Raw genomic sequence first — 6,401 nt, forward strand, 5'->3', positions numbered from 1 at the left:
ATCATATAAATGCACACAAACACATCTCTACACACATATACTAATGCATTATATTACTGGAAAAAAAGACTGCAAACTTAACAAAACAAGCAACTGCCCAAACAACCATAACTGACCTAAATATGAAATGACACACAAGGGTATAATGGGTATATAATGGCTGATCAGACCACTATGACACACGAGGGGTAACTAAACAAAACAAAATTGTAAACAACAAACAATGCAGTATAGTCTGGTTTGTTAATAAAGTAAACACCAAAGAAGGAAATCAATACTACTAAACCCTAAATTCAAATACTTAATTTTTTTAAATTAAAGAAAACACACATCCCCCCCCCCTTCAGCAGGAAGTAGTGGTGCAGTCCAATTATCCCTCTTTGCATTTAGTGGTTTCAAACCCTGGCCACCACCTTTTGTGTGGCAACTCCCAGGTATGATGGCAGGTAAGAAGTAAAAGAAACAAAAGTTAGTCAAAAAAAATCAAAGTAATGAAGTGGTATGAATACAGAAGTAAACTAAATGTGCGTGGTTACAAATAGAACAAATGTATCCAAACCAATCAATAAACTTATTGGAAACTAAAGTGTGTTATTGTGTTTAAACAAAGGAATAAAAATATATAAGAGTTACCGCCTTTAGAGTGTGGCCATGGGTTTGGCCATCACAGCCAGAGATGTGCCTGGTAGCATTATTTGAAGAAAAAGAAAAACGTTTTTCTTTCTTCAAATAATGCTACCAGGCACAAAAAAAAAAAAAAGTTTTTTTTTTTTGAAGGGCCAGTGTGAGGCATGAAAATGTGGTTTGTTGCCTCAGGGCAACGCTATACAGTAGAGAGATATTATTGAAAGCACAGTACATATTTTAACGCAAACATGTCTTAATAGCCAGGGTTCCTTTAAATGCATGCTCAACCATCCAGGTAAGTAAGACTCTCTGTTGTTTGTTCCCCCAGTACATCTCTGACTTGCTTACTGTTCACATCCTGAAGTGAACAGAACTGATTGGATCCCCGGTGTTGTAATTAAACTTTGTGCTTCCAGGAGATCACAGTGATTGACTGTGCAACAAAAATGTGTTACACAAACACATGTGGTCTGATAGATGTGTTATAAAGATTCTTCTAAACTTCGTAACTGCAGTGCAGCTGGTTTGCTAGTAAGTCGGAGCACAAGCATCTAAATTGTGCCAACAGCTTTTGTGGCTGTCCTGTGACACTGTCCAGCTGTCCTCTCTTCAACACAGTTCTTGTAATCTTTCATTCTTACAAAGTTTACAAAAGTTTGCCACAGCTGAGGTTTAGAGAAGTCAGAAAAGGGGCTAACAGCATATGGGCTTGATCTCTCTGAACAATAATTATTATTACCTAAACTCCACTCTTCCAAGAGCACCACTAGGGAACGCTGAAAAATCACATGCAACGAGAATTGCTATCAATTTGTGCTATGTCTGATTGGTGACTGGGGTTTCATAATGAGAGCTTTTGCTACCTGGCTACATTAGGTTTTTCTGGATGCTTTTTCCAACAGTTACCAGCAGTGGCGGTCCTAGCCTGTTTGGCGCCCTGGGCGAACCCTGGACCAAATGTGGCCCACACATGGGCCAGCACAAGGCCAGTTGCAGACACACTGGTGGTCCTGTGCTGACCCATGTGTGGATTACCTCTGGCAAACCTGATCTGGGCCACCAAAGGGCTGTCATTCTTTGCGGTATGTGGGCCATGTGTAAGTTGTGTGCAGCCACGGGCCAGTTGCAGACACAATGCTCGCCCTGTGCTGGCCCAGAACAGTTTTAGCTCTGTCCCCAGATGTTAGCCTAATGTGTACCTTAATCAAGCCATGTAATAAAATTTGCCGGAACATGATAGTGCAAAAGTAACATGACAAAACTCTGTTCAGACAGTGAATGGACTGATTATTATATAGCACTTTTCTACTCTCTCAGATTACTCAAAGTGCTCTATACAACACACCACATTCATACACGTTCTCTAAACTGAGTGCTTCCTAACTACATTCACACTCTTGACATACAGCCTGGAGGAGCGAGGGATCGAACCAATAACCTTACAATCAGTAGGTGACCTGCTCTACCTCCTGAGCTACAGCCACCCAATGGTAAACATGAGGAAACCCTCACTAGGTTTTGGATAAAGTGTACACTCACAAACCTGTCAAACCTGCATTTGAAACGTTGGCTACCATAGGAGTATAGTATTACAACATGGCATTTGGGTCTTCTAACTAAAATAAGAAAATAAGAACATAAATAGTGCCATCATTGCCAGACCTGGCCCACATCTGGTTGACTTACACCCTGACATGACACCAGTCAGTCAGAAGTGCCAGCTTGATGCTGGATCCAGGCCAGACCTGTTTTCTATGAGCCTGGGCCACATAAACCAAACCATAATCGTGCCAGATGTGGCATGCCATCACATAAACCGTGCCATCTATGCTAGGCCCGGCCCATATCTGGATGGCATACCACTTACCATGCCAGAAGTCAGCCAGCAGTGCCGGCTTGACACCAGATCCAGGCCAGACCTGTTTGCTATGTGGGCTGTTATATAATAAATAATGATTTTTGTTTTACACAATGAGCAAATCATAACAGTAGCCTTTATCTAAACCATTCAGCCACATTGAGCTATATAGTCTAATTATAGTGAAAATGTGTGATAAATAACTTAATCATCAAACTACTTTAGTTTGCCAGTTTACCTGTTTTTAAATCTCTGAAGTAACACAAAAAATCTAATTTCTCAGTGTTTCACATCTTCATTTCATGGAGTTGCTCTGTCTCAATCCTGTAGATATATAAGGACACAGACAAGTTTATTAGTACAACCAAAAGGTCAAAAGTGTGATGTGAACCCAAGGCTCTGACAGGATATGCAGGTTTAACAGCAGCTTTCATGTTTATGTTCTCATCACATTGGTTGTAACATGGTAATGCCTGTCACTGCCACCCAACAGAATAAAGTGTTACCTCAGTTAGAAAGTCATTTTCGTGACACCAGCTTTGAAAGCAGAACTTAGCATCTCTCAGACTGGCTGAGTTCTTACAGTAAACTCTGAGGATCTTCTCAGCAAAGCACACTGGGAGAAGCTTGGACACCTGACAACAAGGACAGTAACATAAAAGCTGTTTTACAGAGACATCTACAGAAAGAACACACAGCTCATGCAAAGAGATGCAGTAGTTCTGACCTGTTCTCTGGGAATCTTGAATGCTTCAGTAGGGTTAGCCTTAGTGTAGAAATATGTGGTATTGATGGGGTCCTTGTTTTTCATCCCATAGTCCAAAGTGACAACCTAAAAGAGGAGTGTGACAGACCAGCCTGTGTTTATGTTCACATGTACATTATGACTCAGTGCAGGTTGGCAGCACAATTAAAATTAAATAAAAAACTAAACTAAAGAAACCCAAGATTTTAGGAAGATTTATTACTGAGTATAATTAGAATAAAAACCCACAGTAATTTCAAAGATGTCTTTTGGAATGACTTTAACCAGTTCATTTTCCAAGCATGTGCTGTCATTGATATTATCATTGTTTTGCTAATCTCTTTTTATGATCACTTTTCACTCTTACTTTTATTTCTTCTTGGTCTTCTTTCTTGAGCTAAGAAAGGGAGAGAAGAGTCACATCAACATCTCTCTCTCTTTTCTTTTAGAGCACTCACAAACCACAAATATTGTAATCAACCTGATATTAACAAAAAAAGTGTGATCATTTTGTTTTTTCCAACATTGCAGCTTGGGCATGATTATTTTTCATTTTCCAATAAAAAATGTTTTCCTTGCAACAAAAAGTTTGCCTAACTGCAGGTTAAACTGGGATAATAAGCTAGTATGCAGGTGAGCATGAACCTATGGATTGAAATGGTTTCAATCAAAATCCGCTACAAAGAACTCAGTTTTACTCTGTCTCAAATATTGAGTTCGAATCCCACCTGGGGCGTCTGTATCCGGTAAGGGTCCCAAGGCTAGACCCCCCATGCTAAGTGAGCCTGCTGCATACATGAGAGAGATAAATACGAAGTCATGCCCGCTCGGACGTTGCCCGGATCAACAAGGTCCGCATCAGCTGTTGAGGAACGAGGGCACCCTGATGAGAAGTGGGCTACTGGGACAAGAAGGCATCGGTGGGCAAGAGACGAAGATAGGGCGTTGTGGGCATGCTACTACGCAAGTAACCCTGGCAGAAGGGGTTACATTAATAGGATGAGCGACCTATGGAATCTTCCATACCCAACATCCACATTGACGGTGAAACAACTAGTAGCTCAGTGAAATCCATAGCATATGGGACAAGGAGAAAGACGCAACCCATAACAGCAACGCTCAGTGGTTAGTGAATCTAAGAGCAGACCACAGCAACCTCCCTGAACAGGGACCAGTATGAAGAGTTGGACAGCACCAGGCCCCGACATGGTTCACGTCTACTGGCTGAAGAAGGTGACTGCACTCTACGAACGTCTGGCAGCACAAATGAACCAGCTTCTACTTGAAGAGACACACCCAGAATGGCTAATCGAAGGGCGGACAGTCCCATCCAACTACCAGCCAATAACCTGCTTCTGTACCACATGTAAGCTCCTGTCAGACATCATAGTGGCTAAGATGAACAGGCAATGGTTCAATACATGAGTTGGGAACAGAAAGGGATTGGCAAGGATACCAGAGGCGCAAAACACCAGCTACTGGTAGACTGAGCAGTCAGCCGAGACTGCAAGACTAGGCTGACCAACCTGTTCAATGCCTGGATTGATTACAAGAAGGCCTATGATTCAATGCCCCACACCTGGATCCTGGAATGCCTGAACCCCCTCAGCGAGATTATTGACAAGACTGGCTATGGATACCGACTACGGAATGAAGCAGTTGTGAGCCATCTCCTGTACACGGATGACATCAAGCTGTATGCCAAGAATAAACAAGATATCGATTCACTGATCCACACCACCAGGATATACAGCAATGACATTGGAATGTCGTTCGGACTCGATAAGTTTAGTCGGATGATAACGAAGAGAGGGAAGGTACTGTCAGAACTGAGGGGATCGAACTACCAGAAGGTAACACTACAGACATAGAGGACAGCTACCTGGGGGTCCCACAGGCAAATGGGAACCATGACGAGGCCACTAGGAAAGCTGCAACCACCAAGTACCTGCAGAGGGTCAGGCAAGTCCTGAGGAGTCAGCTGAACGGTAAGAACAAGGTGCGGGCTATCAACACCTACGCCCTGCCCATGATCAGGTACCCGGCTGGGATAATAAGTTGGCCAAAGGAGGAGATAGCAGCCATTGACATCAAGACCAGCAAACTCCTGACCATGCATGGAGGGTTTCACCCCAAATCCAGCACCCTGAGGCTGTATGCTAAGCGGAAGGAAGGAGGCCGGGGACTGGTGAGTGTCACCACCACAGTCCAGGATGAGGTAGCAAACATACATGAAAAATGAGGAAGATGGCCCCAACCAACCACGTGCTCAGTGAATACCTCAGGCAGCAGAAACCCAAGAAAGAGGAGGATCATTGAAGGACAGGCCCCTGCACGGTATGTACCACTGGCAGATGGAGGAAGTGGCTGATATCCAGAAATCCTACCAGTGGCTGGACAAAGCTGGACTGAAAGACAGCACAGGAACAAGCTCTGAGCACAAGATCCATAGAAGCTGGGGTCTATCACACCAGGCAAGACGCCAGGTGCAGGCTGTGTAAAGATGCCCCTGAGACAATCCAGCACATAACAGCAGGGTGCAAGATGCTAGCTGGCAGGGCATACATGGAACGCCATAAACACGCGGCTGGCATAGTGTACAGAAACATCTGTGCCGAGTATGGCCTGCAAGTCCCGAGGTCAAAATGGGACACACCCACAAGGGTGGTGGAGAATGACCGAGCAAAGATCCTGTGACACTTCCAGATACAGACAGGCAAAATGGTGATGGCTAACCAACCAGACATAGTGGTGGTAGACAAACAGAAGAAGACGGCCGTAGAGATTGATGTAGCGGTTCCGAATGACAGCAACATCAGGAAGAAGGAACACGAGAAGCTCGAGAAATACCAAGGGCTCAGAGAAGAGCTCGAGAAGATGTGGAGGATGAAGGTAACGGTGGTCCCATTGGTAATCAAAGCACTAGGTGCGGTGACTCCCAAGCTGGGTGAGTGGCTCCAGCAGATCCCAGGAACAACATCAGAGATCTCTGTCCAGAAAAGCGCAGCCCTGGGAACAGCTAAGATACTGCGCAGGACCTCAAGCTTCCAGGCCTCTGGTAGAGGACCCAAGCTTGAAGGATAAGACCACCTGCAGGGGCGAGAGAGAGGAATTTTTCTTTTTAAATTCCCCTCTTGCCCCTGCAGGCTGTCTATCCTTGGACTTGAGGGG

The 6,401-nt window shown here is 44.2% G+C and overlaps 1 long non-coding RNA gene across 1 annotated transcript; it reads right to left on the reverse strand.

The window, feature by feature from the left end:
- Positions 1–2,957: 2,957 nt before the first annotated feature.
- LOC120435402 lies at positions 2,958–3,532 on the reverse strand. Its single transcript, XR_005609702.1, has 3 exons — positions 3,480–3,532; positions 3,213–3,317; positions 2,958–3,120 (listed from the first exon to the last, which is right to left on the reverse strand). It is a non-coding gene; the product is annotated as an uncharacterized LOC120435402 (long non-coding RNA).
- Between the last annotated feature and the right edge of the window lie 2,869 nt (positions 3,533–6,401).

This window comes from Oreochromis aureus, linkage group 20 (genome assembly GCF_013358895.1).
Source record: "Oreochromis aureus strain Israel breed Guangdong linkage group 20, ZZ_aureus, whole genome shotgun sequence".
Taxonomy (NCBI): Eukaryota; Metazoa; Chordata; class Actinopteri; order Cichliformes; family Cichlidae; genus Oreochromis; species Oreochromis aureus.